The 17,433-nt window shown below is 39.9% G+C and overlaps 1 long non-coding RNA gene across 1 annotated transcript; it reads left to right on the top strand.

Annotated features, from left to right (window-relative positions):
• Positions 1-390: 390 nt before the first annotated feature.
• Positions 391-15,800, top strand: LOC137185362 (uncharacterized). The gene is made up of 5 exons (XR_010928842.1): positions 391-707; positions 4,789-4,959; positions 15,085-15,174; positions 15,277-15,341; positions 15,423-15,800. It is a non-coding gene; the product is annotated as an uncharacterized lncRNA (long non-coding RNA).
• The last annotated feature ends 1,633 nt before the right edge of the window (positions 15,801-17,433 follow it).

Below are 17,433 nucleotides of genomic sequence, written 5' to 3'. Positions count from 1 at the left end.
GCAGGAAGTGGTTAATTGCCTCCCCCTTTTGTCTCCTGAAAGCAAGGTGGGTATGGTAAGTTACAACTATAGCTAATGTATAATTCAAGAAATTTTTGAAAGTATTTGTATTTGTTGAGGCAGCAAATTTATTTGTATTTGTAGTTGAATAAAAGTGGAGAGAGGCTTAAAAATCCTGTTTTTGTTTTTATTACGCTTTTAATTTTAGAAAATTACTTAGTCTTACAATAAGTGTTCATGAATAAACTACCCTATGAAGGTACACACCAGGTCTTGGACTCTAGTCTCCCAGATCATAGACGACTTCGCTGACTACTGAGCTAAATCTTTACTCATCACCTCATTGCAGACAGCCCTCTACCTATTTATACACTCATAACATAGAGACAGCACACCATCTCCATGTAGGGAAGAACTTTAAAGGTGATTATCGCGTTGCACTTTACATTTATTGCCCATTTTTTACAACCTAACTTTGTGGAAAGGAGAGGGGGAACAACAGGTTATGGAGAGTCGCTTGGGAGCACTTCGCATGCGTCAAGAGCTTAGCTTTATCTCTGGGGAGCACACCCAACTCCGTAAGTGATGTCCAAATTAGGAAATGTGTGTCAGGTGGATGTGAGTCCCCTCGTTGAGACCTGCTGATAGACCTAACAGCGGAGCAGAGGACAGAGACAGAGATAACGATGTAACTGACCTGCATGCTGGTATGTTTTTTTTTTCCTTCCTGAAAACAAATTCTTTTTCAAATATTTGCATGATACAAATATTTGTAAAAAAAAAAAAAAAAAAAATACACTATTTGTGCTTTGCCGAATAACGTATTTGTATTCGGGCACGCACCTAGTATCCATCTATCTCTATCTTATATCATGTTTTGAATTGTTTTAATGTTGATCAGAGAGAAAACCAACTAACTGCACTGACAAATGTTTAAAAAGACACACAAAGGTGTCTAGCATGTAAATTATCTAGCAAAACAGTTTTCTGGACAATTTTCACACCACTGTAATGTATGCTGGGAAATATATTCAAATAAGGTAACACTGTTTCTAAACAACTTACTATGAGGAGAGGAAGAGACAAGGTGACAAGGAGGGGTGTTTGTGCCAGTGCAAGCCAGTATGTTAAGCCCTTTCACACATGCAGTCTGTCCCTGAAATGTTCAGGAACATTTCCTTCATGGGGTCATGTGTGAATGGAAGCAGGAATCGATATTCAGGGAAATCTGTACCATCCGATTTCACACCTCAAGACCTATTAACATTTCAGGGAAAATTCCAGTACAGCTGTGTTGTGAATGAAAGCAGTAACATCCCAGGGAGAAGCATGTAAAGGGTTATGTCTGTCTGTCGAGAGATGCTTTCATGTGGAGTGAGTGAACCAATCACATCAATCTCTGCTGATGACGTATTTGAATCCACAACTTGTTCACAGTTGCCTTGCCAATGATTTCACGGGTGATTTGTCTTGCAAACTTGTTGAATATTAAATAAATTATGAAAACATTGGCACTGGACAGAAATAGGACCTTGCCTGCCGTGTTCCTAAAAATAATAAGAGACGTCTTCTGCCACGTACGTGTACGTCCATCCTTATCCCAACTTCTTCTTCTGTTGAGTTTTATGGCAGTTGCCATGCATAAGTGTTGCATGACCACCATTTGCTGGACTGTCCTTTGCCCAATCTATTCCGGCATGTGTGAAAAGGCACAAGACGCAAATGTTCATGAATGTAGCTGCATGTGTGAACAGGAATGTGTGAAAATCACTATCAATACCTAAAATGTTATCCCAGTAACTTACTAGGAAATATGTGTGAACAAGGCTTGACCTGTCATTGAATATATTGTACGTTTGTGAGATGAACGCAGTTTTGAATTGTGAATGAAACCTGAAGGTTTGAGGTGACTAACACTTAAAAACAGAAAGGGAGAGGAGTCTTATCAGAAGAACTGTGTTCTGCAGTCTCAATCAGCAGATTGGGAGCACCTGTATGCGTTTGCATTTTTTGTCACCTTCAACTCTACTGAGTGCAGCCCTTAGCAGGGATCGGACTCACAACTCACACAGCTGCACCTGCAGCAATCACACAAATGACCCGTGGCCTCTGTAAACTACCTGCACTTACACCTGCTGAATAACAGTAATAAGGCTCTAACCTTTGGCTAGAACTTACAGACTGCTACTCCTGCCCCTTCACTCTGTCAGCTACTGCAGTCATAGCATTTGATCCGTCAATTCCAAAGCCATTTTAAAAATGAAATATGGATAAATTATTTCATTATAAATTTTGTAATTGCTTGTGCATCACTGGAAAGGCACACTGTATATTCACAATATTTGAGAGTCTGTTCAGTCAGATACCAAAACTTCAATGATGGTTCTCTGAGAGATACAGGCATTACATTCATTCATAATTCAGAAATATATTATATGTTATATGACCTCATTGCTAGGTTCAAAGGCAGGGCAGTCTGAGAGTGATTCAAAAGCACGGTTGTGATTGGCTGCAGTGGGTAATAATGAACCTGGCCCGTGATTGACATGGGGTCATCCCTGAATACAAGGTGAGTGGGAGGGTCAGCATAATGATGAATGAACCTTCACATTGCTATTAGGTACAAATCTGTTCCTTTTCTCTTTCTGCTGTCATGGTTCTGTTGGGTAATGTGCTGCAGCATGCTGTTAACTGTGGTGCCAGTGAGGAAGGCGAGGGTGTGGGAGGAAAATGGATGTGGGTCATATAAGCTTCCATGAAACAGAATATGAGTGAGTTGTTGCTAGCTGTGCAAGCTTTAACCAGAGTTTTTCAGCCATTAGATAATGATTTTGATAAAAGCCATTCTGTGGGAGGATGATAACAGCATAAAGGCAATTAATTTGAACCCAGCATTCAATTTTGTCTGTGCTCAAAGGCTATGTGAAACATTGAGTGAAATCATTTCACTGATAATGATGTGAACATCCTCACCTTTTCCTGACATGTTTCTGTCCCACTTTCTTTTAGCCTTCAGTCAGAAGAGTTGACAAACTGAAATAAAACTTTTTTTATATTTAACTTTATGTTTCCAAGCCTGGAGTGTTCTACATTCTAACATTTGCATGAGCCCTGAAATCAAACTCAAATGAAGCCATCTGGATGTGCAGTCTTTACTTGCATCCAAGGAATCCTCTGTATGATTTCTGTACAACCCCAAGGACACAGAGGCATCAGTTAATTTTTGATATTAGGCTTTTGTTGTTTGTTGCATTGCTTTCAGGCCTTTTCACAAAGCTGCAATCACAAAGATATTCATAGTGTCAGGTTGTAGTTGAAATGAAAAGATCCAAATAAACAATTAGACACAATAGAACAATTGCCGTCTTTGGCTTCGAAAGTGAGACTGTAGTGGCCTTCTACAAGGTGTTTACAAAAACTAAAGTTATGTGCTACATTACTTCTTCTCAAATAAATAAAATATTCTTTCTGCAGAAAACAGAACTCTGAGCACTTTATTTTCAATTACCGGCATCAAACTAAAAGCATTTTCCACGTCTTCAAAATACAAGAAATTGACAATCAGCTCTCAACCAAGGTTGTTCTTTTCCACATTATGTAACACATCTAAAGATGTCAAGTTTTCTGAAATATTTGACTGAATTTCATGTGGGAAGTAAAGCAAATCTGATCAACTAAAAGGATCATAATTTCAAACTAAAGCAGTCTCTATGGCAGCCCACAAGCCACTGAGTCATCCCATGTGGGAAGAACAGACAACAAATAACGGGGTACATCAGTCAAGGTAAGCAACAATTCCTCACAGCATTAAGTATTGGACAGTATTTTAGACATGCTATTGTAGCTTCAGCCTTCAGCGTTATCATGTAGGACCATATGCGTATAGGCACACACACTCAAACACACCAATTTCCAGTGGAAAGAAGCACTGTAAAAGAGATTTTAATTAGAAAGCCTGCACTATGTGTTTAGTGTTGATAGTTACCAATGGTTCATCAGTCTTGAGCTGATCATCTTTATGTATCCAGAGCTGCAGAGTTGTCGACTGTAGATACACAATGATAAAGCCCACAGTCGTGTGCGTGCATGTGTGTGTGTATGTGTGTGTGTGCCAGAAGGCAATTGTATCTTTATTTAATAAAGTGTGATTGGTAGAGATTGATAACAGGGGGACATAGCTGGGCAATTAATATCCTGATTGAGTGGCTATGGAGAGGGGTATCAGAGTGCTGTTATTACTTCAGCCTCCAGCTGGCTCCAGAGTTTAAGGGAAATAAATGACTTCAGTGATTAACATCACATTGATGTTCCTTTCTCAGAGAACAGAATGAATTGTCAGTCTTTGCACTTAGTGGTACAGGGAATATCCAAATTACTGTAGTGCCACAGATCACTACAACCTTCACTAAAGTGCATTTTGTGCCCTGGCCAATGATTTAAAAAGCAGATTACACACTGAACACCTGTACTAATCTATATAAATATATACTAGATGATTTATCATATATTGTATTTGAATGAGACTAACTGCAGTCACAATATGACATTTTTGTCTGTTTAAAGTTATTCTGAACCAAAAACAAAGGGCAATATGCATGTTTCAGATAAGAATCAAAGGCTAAATTGGTAAACAAGACTAGTTCAAAACCTAGTATATGACTGGACTGTGTATAGTCAATGTGCAAAATTGTGGCCAATTTGTTTCAGGGGGAGTCAGTGGTAGTGTCTATAATGTGAATTCCTGGATATTCATGGATAGGTGTACTCTTGTGTACTTATCATATGCAGCAGCCCCAGGCACACCAATGGATGAGCTGCCGACATCCTAAGGAGCAACAAAACACTCCCCGCCGGCAACAAGGCCACAGACCTCAAGCGCCGGGTCAGCCACAACAACGCCTCCACATGCTCCTCTGACAGCCGTGCAATCATGGCGTGGGAGTCCAGGTGCAGACCAAGGTAGGGCATCTACTGGCTTGGCTGCAGGGTACTCTTAACATGCAATAAATGTGGAATGAGCTGCAGTCAATGAGTGGAACTGCTGTAAACGCCTCCTGAGAACGAAAACTGGTTGCATCGATTCATTTTGAAACAGCAACAGCCAGTGGGGAAACTCCAACACTCAGCTGGCTGACCAATGGTGTAACTTCATCACTCAGTGTCTCAGTGTCTCAGTGACTCAGTCAGTCAGTCACAGACATCCGCAGTTGTTGCAGTCCAGCCAAAAATACTCATTATGGTATAAATATAAAAACCTGACAAAACTAACTTTTAAAACTACTTGTTACATATGAGGAAGAACTTTTAGCAGCCTTTGTTTCAAGAGTAATTCAGCCAAATAATTAATTCAGCGTCCTTTGTACATGAGTAGGATATGTTGTTATCAATAGAGAGGAATACCACTGCCAAGAATTTGTTGATATTTCAACTCTGTGACAAATAACAAGCCGAGTGCTGATGTAATTTCGTCTTTCACCTAATACTTATAAGCTTTTATCGTGTTGGCATAATATTTTGCTTACTAATTTTGGCTTTATTGCTAAATGTTATATTCAGTCAAGCAGTGACTCATCTTTTGCTTCACTATCTTTTTTGTCTATAGTTAGATAGTTATCAAGAGATGACAAAGACACTTACAGTAAAAGAACAACCACATTTCACAAACATGTCAGAATGACCCACTGGTTTGACAACATCTGGTCATGCTTCAAGTCAACAATTTAAAGTACCTATTTATTTTTTTATGTTGCTCTGTAGCAACGGAGAGATCCCACACCAGGGCTCGAACCCCAGTCTCCCAGACCATGGACAACTGCATTAATCAATCAGCCAAAGGGTCAACCCACTAGCCAAGGGCCAAGTGCGTCTAGCCATCCGTGGTTGCTTCTGATGGCCTTACAGTCCAACCATCCCACTTCTGACATCAAATGTAGCAAAGGAGGACGCCCACACTGGGTCTCAAACCCTGGTTTCCTAGACCACAGATGACTGCACTAGCCACTCAGCCAAAGGGTCAACCTGCTAGCCAAGGGCCAGCCAGTCTAGTCATCCATGATCATTACTCACTAGACGGCATGGGCCTGCACCGTGACACGCTCAAACAGAAAAGGATGATAATTCCTCCAAACCTGCACATGTTCACACAACCAAACTACAAATTAAGGTTTCCTTGAAAACATTTGGGCTTTTAGCAGTTATTTACTACAAGGACGAAATAGTCACTGGCTTAAAATGGCAGTACTGTATGTCAGGCACCAGCTGACAGACAAAAAATACTGTGTCTCTGAGATGTAGATTAGAATGTTGCAACAATACTAAATTAACTATTAAATAATTTACCCCTCAGGTTAAATCTCTGCTAATAGCTGGCTGTTTGTCTGCTTTGTTGTACATTACTGTTTCTCAGGTGCCATTTCTAACACTACACTTTGAGATTTTTAATGCAATTACATCCTGTCATCCCTGTGCACAGTTTGCTTTTGAAAAACCAGGTGTGACTCTTTATAGCAATTGGATTTTTCTTTTTTTCATTTCAAATCATTATTGTTTCTTTCAATTCTACAAGAGATTATTTCTGCCAACTCTTGTGCACCATCTCACTTCATGTGGTGAAGAAAACAGAAAAAAAAAAGACACCGGCTGCAGTTTTACCTCTTTTTCCTTTACCTTGTAAATGTGTTAAATAACAGCAGAAGACTGCCTGTGAATATTAAATAAAATAAATCTGATACTCTTGAGAAAGTCTCATGAAAAATGAAATGCTTTTTATGCTCTTGAGCTATGCTCTAAAGGACAGTTAGGTTGATCTAATGAATATCTCACACTGACTGAATAGACCAACTACAATACTGTATGAGGTGTGACGTTCAGATATTATGGACCTAATACTTCAGAGTGCCATAAAAATATACAAAGCACTGTGAAATAGGTCAGAGACAAACACACCCACTTACCAGCATCCTTCCATTTACCTGTCTACCCTTTGCTTTTGATGAGACAACTGATGAGTTACAGAAAGACAAAAAGAGAGAAAAGAGAGAGAGGGAGCAAAACAAGCAAGACAGGGTTCCAGCTCTAATACCTTGCAGCACCAGGCGTTATAAGCACAGAAATTAAGGTCAGCCAATGTTTGTGTGGTTGCAATAGATTAAAGTCATAGAATCTCATAACTCACTCCTGTCAGACTCACATACAGTGGCTCTTTGAGTATGAGAGATGGAGCGATTGCACTCCCATGAAATCACAATGTGAATCACCATGTTAAGACACTCGGCTCAGTGTGTGAGAAGAGATGGATATTTGTTCGTAGTTTAATAATATTAAAAGTAATTTGTCCTGTTTTGATCAATAAAATAAATTGTATACATTAAATAGTGGTTAAAGGGAAATAGCTGTTGAAGCATGGCTGACATAAAATCAGTTGGAACGTGGGTGGGTGAGGCTTTGCATGATATACCTCTAGTTATGCCCATGTCAGTGACATGTGTTTCATAAAGGCAACTTTCACTGTAAAGCTACCAGTGAATACAGTATAATGCTCCTAGCTGTACAATGCTCCCAGGTTCTCAGGGTAATGGTGATACAGTGTCATAGATTTTGACTGTCTTTATCCATAGTTTTTGATGGATGATCCTCTCTCAGGTACACCGTGCTCATGACACCATAGTTATTTCAATGTCCTCCTCTGTGGACACCATCAATTATAATACTGTGCACACACTCACTCACTCACACACACACTTTTAATCTTACACATAAGGAAAACTTAGGTTCATTACTCATTCAGGCACATCGACAATACGCAGGTTTACATTTTACATGACTCAACATACAATTAAAGAGATGTTTTTATTACATAATAATGTTGATTTAGTTTGAGCAAAAATATACAGTGTGATAGTACAGTACAATGGCCAGAAATTCAATTTCCACAATCTATTGCTCAGCTGGGGACAAAAAAAGAGAATAATTTTAAAGTTTTATGATTGCAAGTGGACAATATTTTTGTGACATCATATATTATTATATTCCTGGCAGTATTTCACAAGTTGTTTGTTGAAAATGCTTTTACAGCAAAACGGGTTCTCTGTAGTTTTTTTTGCCAGCTTGTGGTAATTTACCGCATAGATTCCATAATATAATCTTGTTTAATCTTTAAAATCAATCATTTTCAGCTCTTCATAAACACTGTCAGTGCTCGTCCTAATGGACTGTGTTGTAAAGCTGTGTCTGGCAGCATCACAGTGTTCCTACAGTATATCTCAGTAATGATACAGAAGAGTAAAGTGTTATCATAACTTACTATAACTATAAAGATATGAATTCAGTTGGTATTTTTTCCCCATTCATCCTCACCGAATGTCTGACACCATATGAAGTATTACATTGAAATACAAGGCAATACATATATACAACACACAGTTTTTGTCATTAAGGAGAGATCTTTGGAAGTGAATAACAGTATTTATTAAGGAATGCAACGGAGAACAAATTCAGCAATTTGACCCCATCAGTGTGACGCTTCTTCATTAAAGAGGACCTATTATGCTTTTCCTTATTTTCAGTCATATATATAATGTTACAATGTCAGATGTTCATGGTAAAAGTGGCCAATGTGTCAAATAATGAAGTAAACGTATGTAGAGGTAATCCCTTTGAGAAAAAAAGCACAGGCTTCAGACTGCTCTGAATGTTTGGTCTCCAACATTTTTTTCTACTTTCAGCCCAAGCCGACGTCAGCTCATGATGGATTTCTTTATATGGTCATCTGTTCACTGCTCCACTCCGCTAACATTATGGCATTTTTCCATTGTTTTGGGGGTAGTCATGCCGAGCCATGATTTCGTTACACAGCAGGGCAAAGTAAAATTAGTTGTTTACCTGTTGGAGGTGTGCTGGTTGTCTGCAGCTCTTCATCAAACATCTCATGGTGGCTGTTTCTGTTTGTGCTATTCCTAACTTAACTAAATACAACTCTGATACATGCTGCCCCTCAGCAGCTTCTGGAGAACTGGCAATTCAGAGCAGAATGGGCTCATTGGGAGGGGGGCCTTAAAGAGACAAAAGCTCTTAAGACTGCCTGTTAAGAGGCAGAGGCTGAACTGAGGGGCTGCATGAAGGGCTGTTATAAGAATAGTAAGGAGTTTTTTGAACTGTGGATCATGCAAAGCTTCTCTAGTGGAGTCCAAAAATAAAAATATAGAGCTGGATATGAACATAATAGGTACCCTTTAAGCGTAGGCCTATATGAAGATAAGAGATAGAGCAGGATCCCCTGGAGTCTAGATGCTGGTGGTGGTGGAATAAAGCCAGCAGGTGGTTGATGGAAATTCTCACTTAAATCTCCCTGAACATCCTGGATGTAATGGTGCTGTATGGGGAGGTGGTGGGCAATAGATCTAAAAGACCACATGACAGAAATACAATCATTTATAAAGAGCAGAAAAAACGACTGGCTCAAGGAAAAATCATTGGTCATTGGTGGTGACAGCAGAATTGTGAATGTATGGATGCTGACAGTGGACAGAGAAGATTAGAGTAAGAATAAATAGCAGATATGAACCCAAAGATGCATGAGGCAAAATGTTAGAGAAAAGGTCTTGAATTTTTACCTAAGCTTAATCATAACCACTACGTGCCTATCACCAGCACCTACCCTAACCCTAACTTTAACCAAAAACCAAGTAATAACCCCTAAAATGTTATGATTCACCTTGTGAGATGACTACTTTTTTGTACATATACAGCAAGACTTCTATATAATCTCTGTTCTTTAGGTCACTACTCCCATTGTGATTTGCAGCATACAACTTTTTTCATTTTTCATTTTGGTCATTTGACTTTTTGCATATTCATCTTTTTCACCGTCACCCCTATATTTTTGAAGAAGCAAGTGTGTCTTAAGTGCTGATGGTAAATCCTCTGTTTAATAGCTGCTGTTGCTTTTCACTTCCCTTAATCTTGAATGTAAATATTGACTTGAAATCAAAGCTGGCGGGAAGCTGTTGCATCCCTGATTCATTTGGCTGTTAAAACAGTTTTATCCTCCAGGCTGGAGGAGGTGGAATATATGTATATGGCAACAGGCCAACAATGGTGGGATAGATATGGACATGCACTCCACCTACTAGAGCTTGGAATTAATGGCTTATGGCTATTTTCATGTAAGTCAAAGCCATATCTGCAATTAATGATCAATAATGATAGGGAAACAATCAGATCATTACAATAATTATTATATATTATATCATCATTGTTGTATGATTTCACCATAGTTTAAAGAAGTTTTACCAGGCAGCTGTATAGATTGTGCATCAAAAGCATCTGCACTATTTATTTGAGTGCACATGAAGTTGGTGGTCATCATTGAGGTGACAAACATCTGGATATGGAGAAGTGAAGGTTTAGTGGGACACACATCCAAAGGTTTTAGAGAGAAAGTTAGATGTCAGAAAAAGTGTTACATCTTTTTGATGGAAAATGTCAAGCCAGGATCGTTTGAGTTATGAGCTATTAAAAATATGTAGATGTGACAGGGCTCCTCAAGAGGAAGGCTGATGCAAAGTCTCTGTTGGTTGCTTAGTGAGATCCATAAATAAATGAACACATCAGTGAATGAGTGAAGGGAATATCAGAGGAGACACACTCCATGATCTTAGAATGGAAAACATCCTCAAACAGCATTATTTCTCTGGGCCTCAGCCGATGTTCTTCTTCTAATTGTTTCGCAGCAGACGTCCCTCTTTGCACAATGTCAACTTAGACAGAATCAACTTGACAGCAGTCGTGTCCACTGGAATGTCTTGATGTCATGGTGATAAGTAGCCAATCAGACAGCTGCTCCTCTGTGTGCTTGTGTGACCTCACTAACAATGAACATGACTCCATAATGGTCAGTGAACATGTCAGAGTTTTAAGCCCATAGGATCAATGAACTTTAAAAGTTTCTCAAGGTAGGTTTCTCACAGGAAGTGCAAATAAATCAGTCCTGAATAAATAACCACTATATGGAAAGCAATAATATATGGGTATTACATAGTTGCCTATATGACATAAGTTTGTAATTTTTGTGTAAGTCTTACACTTAAAGGCACAGTGTGCAGAATTTAGTGGCATCTAGCAGAACTGACTTTTACAGAAATGGAATATAATAATCGTAAGTATGTTTTAATTAGTGTACAATCACCTGAAAATAAGAATTGTGTTTTCGTTACCTTAGAATGCGCTGTTTATCTCTACATAGGGAGCAGGTCCTTGTCCATGTAGCCCGCAATGTTGCACCGCTATGTTTCTACAGTAGCCCAGAATGGACAAACCAAACACTGGCTCTAGAGAGGGCCTTTCACATTCTTTGTGAGTTTTTCGCCACCATAGGTTCTCCCGAACATTTGAAAGGGGAGGTGAGGGGTACTCAATTGGTTGCAATCCAAATCCTACACACTGCACCTTTAAGGGTCCCATTTTAGTAGAATTCCTTTTTAAATAAGCACAAAATTGGTGGTTAACACGGTTAACATGGTTCAGTACAGACTTGAGCATTAAGCCTAAAACAGATCAAGATGGCGCTGTGGATGGCTGTTCTGGAAACTTTTATCATCAACTGTAAACCTCTCTACTCCCCCCATGAGTTTGCTTCATTCAATCTGGTCTGATACTGTGTGCGTAGCAGACAAACCCAGACTCTTTCATTATTGTCCTCTGTGACTAACAAAGGGAATCTCAGCCATGAACTCCCTAAATACCGTCAGCTGATTAAATACCCGACCAGAGAGGAGAACACATTAGATCACTGTTACACTACAATCAACAGTGCATATTATACAGTTCCCTGTAATGCGCTGGGACACTCTTACCATGTCACAGTCCACCTGATTTCTGCATACAGGCAGAAATTAAAACTCTCTCTAAACTTGTTGTGAAGACATCTAAGAAGTGGACCGGTGAAGCTATGGAGGATCCTCGCACGTGCTTGGACTGTACTGACTGGGATGTTTTCAGGACTGCTATCAACAGTCTGGATGAGTAAACAGAGGCTGTGACATCATACATCAGCTTCTGTGAGGACAGCTGTGAACCATCACACACCAGGGTTAGTTACAACAATGACAAACCCTGGTTTACAGCTAAACTCAGACAGCTAAGGTTGGAAATGGAAGAAACTATTCAAGATACAGAACCCCCGCAAAGCAGCTGGACCAGACATCTTTAATACCTCACTTGAGACATGCCATGTGCTCTGTCCCCAAAAGAACAAGGTCCACAGAACTGAAAGACTACAGACCTGTGGCCTTGATCTCTGTGGTCATGAAGTCCTTTGAGCGCCTTGTGCTGTCCCACCTCAGATCCATCCCAGACCCACTCCTTGACCCCCTGCAGTTTGCCTATATAGAGCCAACAGGTCTGTGGAGGATGCAGTAAACATGGTGCTCCACTTCATCCTCCAGCACCTGGACTCTGCAGGAACCTATGCCCAGATCCTGTTTGTGGACTTCAGCTCCGCCTTTAATAAATCATCCCAGCTTTGCTGCAGGGCAAGCTCTCCCAGCTGCACGCGCCTGACTCCACCTGCAGATTGATCACCGATTTCCTGTCTGACAGGAAGCAGCATGTGAAGCTGGGAAAACCTGTCTCTGACTCCTAGACCATCAGCACTGGTTCCCTTCAAGGCTGCATCATTTCCCCTCTACTTTTATCCCTGTATACAAGCAGCTGCACCTCCACTCACCAGTCAGTCAAGCTCCTGAAGTTTGGGTTCATCATTGCTGGGGATGAATCCGCTTACAGGTGGGAGACTGACCATCAGGTGTCCTGGTGCGGTGAAAACAACTTGGAGCTCAATGCCTTAAAGACAGTGGAGATGGTTGTGGACTTCAGAGAGTGGTCCACAGAAAGCAGAGGATGTACTTCCTGCGGCAGCTGAAGAAGTTCAATCTGCCAAAGCCAATGATGTTGCACTTATACACCGCCATCACTGAGTCCATTCTCACCTTTTCCATCACCATCTGGTACTCTGCTACCACTGCCAAGGACAAGGGCAGACTGCAATGTATCATTTGCTCTGCTGAGAGGGTGATTGGCTGCATCCTGCCATCTCTCCAGGACACAGAGGTGAGCAGGAAGAATCATGACTGACTCCTCCCACCCCAGATGTAAACTTTTTCAAACACTCCCCTCCAGCAGGAGGCTGATGTCTATCTTGACCAAAACCATAGACTGTAAAAAATATGGATGTAGTCACTGTTACATCACCCACTGGGATAACACTAATGCTGATTCTAATTTCCGCTGGCGCAAACCAGGCCTAAAACGATTAAAACAAAATTTACTCACCGAAAAAACTGAACATCTGACTCTTTATCTTTTATCACAACCATATGCTGGACAAGACTTTTTTTATGCAACCAAAATGTTACAATTAACTTTAATGAACTGAAAACTCACTGTGAAATAGCAGCAGCTACGTCTGGGGTATGCCATGGATACGTTACGTAATCAACATTGTCGCCATGGTACCGACTTGTCAATCACAACGTAGCCACACCCTAAAGCATACCCTGCTTTACCGTCTATTTTACTCTAAATGGGGCCACAATTTACAAAATGTACATCATAATGAATTGAAGAAGACTTGATACTAGAGTTTGAGACCATAAACTCATTAGGAAAGTGTTTACTGAGGTAATAAATTAAGTGAGAAGTAGGGTCATTTTCTCATAGACATCCATAAAATCGGACTTCTTTTTGCAGCCAGTGGAGTTGCCCCCTGCTAGCCATTAGAAAGAATGCAGGTTTAAGGCACTTCGGCATTGGCTTCACTTTTCAAACCTGGAGCTACCCGCTTGACCAAAACCTCACGCCACAAAAACAGTTTCTTCCCGACTACAGCTGGCCGCATCACCAAGGTCCGGGGCCCCCACTGACATGGACTCTATCCCACTCATAGTCACTACATGTCATATTAATGTCATCATCATCACATCTAACACTGTTACACTAATGCAATTATTTGTATTCTTTGTATTATTACACTTGCATATCACACATACTGTTTATACGGTGAATATTTGCACATTCCTAGTCAATATCTTGTACATTATAGATTTTAAACTATTTTAAATTGTAAATTATCTAATATCTAATAAACTCTTGTAAAATTTTATTTATATATTTATACTACCTGTCTTTTATGGTAGCTGTACTGTATTCTCTCACTTTGTATAGATACCTTTTAGTTTTTGATTTTTATGCACCACTACTCCAAGACAAATTCCTTCTATGCTTGGCAATAAATTTGATTCTGATTCTGATTATAGACTCCTGTGGAGGGTCTCACTTGTTGTTTAGACTAATCATTTTCAATTCACAGTTCTCTTGAAACTTTATTTTAGATGCAGATGTTGTCATAATCCAGCCTGTAGCACAAAATGTGATGTTTATGTTAGCATATAACAGAGAAGCAATGTAAAGACTGGTCCTGGTGCTAAAAAATGATGGCCACAATCCCACAAAGTACCAAGTATGTAATGTCTCCAGACTGAGATACACTGTACTGTACTGTTTTGTGATTTGAAATTTTATGTCTCCCGTTTATGTGTTGCAAGACTGTAATCATCATAATGTAAAACAGAGACTATTTGATGACATACACATCGATGAAAAAATAGCATGATATGTGACAAGTATAGTCAAATTTAAAGGGGACATTATATGCACATGTCAAGGCTATATTAATATTCTGGGGCTCTATTGGTATATCTTTGTGTGGCAGATTAGGCTTTTCCCCTCTTTTTTCCAGCACACTTAATTGTCACTGGGTGGATTCAATAAATCAGGTGTGGGCAGCACGTTCAGAGCTACATCTAGGCAAGTGACTATTCCTCGGATTAATGTTTCTGCCTCTTTTTGGAGCCTGATTTCCATGTGGCTGGCGTGTGCACAGTTTGCCGTACTTGCATGTCTGCCATGTTTCCTTGTGATCTTGTCTCCCAGCAATTTTAAGGTGTGTATTTTTACAGTCTTCCTGTGCTGCATGTTCATAGTGTGCATTATTGAGGTTATATTTACCTCTGCTCTCTTGCTTTGCAGTATTAGTCTGCTCATCTCCTGTCGGCAGACCCAGAGTAATATTGCCTTGCTTCGAGCCCATGTTTAACGCAGCATCGCTTGTGTGTCAAGGTAAGCTGGCTTAATTTTATTTTTTGCTAACTTTAGGCCACTTTTATCTGGCCTCCAGCTAAACGTAACTTTTTCTTTTTGGTCTCTGATCTGCCGTGATAGTGATTGAGCTGCGGCTTTGCGGCTCCCCCCCTCCCGCTGCTGGGAATCTGCACTTTCACTCTCTGGTATGTATATGTGAGTTTGCATTACTTTTAATTCAGATGTAGTTCCCACTTGGTAATTTTAGTGTTTTGTGCACTTTGCAGGTATTTTTGAGGCCAGGTTGTACGCTACAGTTGGTGGCCCTTTCCAAACTCCCAGCCCCCACTCCCTGAGCAACTGCTGTTCTGTCTTTACATCACTACATCAGCTGTTTCTACTTTACTGCATTTCTGTGTCAACTGTTCTGCCTCAGCTGTTTTATCCCTACTGCATATGGACTGATTTCACTTCTTTTGTTTTTTGTTGTTGTTTGTTTGTTTTTGCATCGCAACTGGTTCGCCTCTGCAGCTTTGCCTCCACTCAGTTCAGCCAGGAGTGAACTGAGCTGCCCATGCAGGACACTAGGAATTCTATTGGTTTCACTGCCATGAAATAAGCAAGGTGTGTTTTTCTTTAATCTTCTGTTAATCTATTTTTGTACTTTTTGTTTAATTATTATTTATTACTATTGTTTTTTTTCTTCCTTTTTATTTCCTTTGTGTTTGATGTTGTAGATTTTTTTGCTTTCTATTTGGTCAGCTGGGTGTTTGAGGTGTGTGTGTGTGTGTGTGTGTGTGTGTGTGTGGTTTGCTGTGTTTTTAGTACAGTTGACTGATGGGGGGGGGGATTTTTGCATGCAGTGTAGTGTTCTGGTCATCTTTTTAAATATATACATTATCAATAAAATTAATATTTGTATTCTTTGGAATCACGTCTCAGTCGAGTGTTTTTGAGCCTATGTGACCTTTCTTTTTGTTTTGGGTCCCAAAGTGGTTAAATTCAAGACTCTCCTTGGGGTGAAATTCCCAGAGGCAGTGTAGTTCACACTATTAAAAACTTTCCCTGCTCTTGCCACATTTGCATGATTTACAGTAAAAAAACCTCCTTGTTTATTGCATACTGGTTCTTTATGCAGCCCCTCAGTTCAACCTCTTTCTGAAAAAGGCCGTTATAGCTCCTGTCTCTTTAAGGCCCCCCTCCCAATGAGCCAACTCTGTTCTGATTGGCCAGCTCCCGGAAGTTGCCCCTTGGCAGACTTCTGGCAGCTCTGGATGCTATGTAAACAGACAGTAATAGGATTTTACTTCTGTTTCTCATTCTTTACTTGAAATTTCTTTACTTTGAAATTTCTCAAATACATCCGTACATCTTCAAGTCTGAATCTGTTCCAATCCTGGGCATGCAACCTGGTGTCAAGAAGAAATAACAATTCAAACAGAGTTCAGAGAAGACTGAAGCCTGGGCTTTTGTTTTTGTGAAACTAACAGAAAATCACCAAAAGCATGATAAGTCCCCTTTAAGGTGTAGTAGCAAGACACATATTGTATGGCAATGAGCTGTAAACATATTACCTGAAGCTATATCATAGATTTACTAAACACACAATCCCACATACAAATTCATTCATTCATTTACAATCACCAATAACTATCAAGTGGATGCCAGCCTGACCTGATTTTGCTGTACGATGTTCCCTGATGTGCCATTGGAAAAGATAACTAAGCAGACTGCCAGCATGGCTCTCAGCAGGTACTTAAAACATTTTTAGTGCTGCAGTCATCTTTTAAAATTGGCAATCATCAAGCTCTATGGATTTTTAAACACATCTATTACAGAATTTCTTTCTATTGAGGGTCTTCTTTTAATGGTCTCTAGTGATTTATTTGACTTATCTGACATTTAGTCTAAGTAGCAAGTAATACCTCACTGCAGCAATATGCAGAATTATGAATCTTTGTTGTGGGCTTTTAGTGACATACTGTGAGTATGCTCTCATAATGTAGGTTAAACTATATTGATGTGAGATGGGAAATAGGAAATGATGGCACTCATGTTTCCTGTAGTCAGAAATCTCAGCTATATGACCTTCTTCTCACTCATTTCCTTATACTACAGCCTGGCTGCTTTAATAACTTTTCAACCGGATGCAACACCCTGCAAGTACAAACAAGATACTGAATATACTGGAAGCACTTCACCACAATGTGTCTGATTTTCAAAGAGATGCCAATATAATTACTTTTACTCCCACATTAATGGTTTTTGACAAGCAGCTACCTTACCTTTCATCTTGCC

This window comes from Thunnus thynnus, chromosome 6 (genome assembly GCF_963924715.1).
Source record: "Thunnus thynnus chromosome 6, fThuThy2.1, whole genome shotgun sequence".
NCBI classification, from domain to species: domain Eukaryota; kingdom Metazoa; phylum Chordata; class Actinopteri; order Scombriformes; family Scombridae; genus Thunnus; species Thunnus thynnus.
The sequence above is the reverse complement of the archived record's forward strand: the minus strand, read 5'-3'. Positions and strand labels throughout refer to the sequence as shown.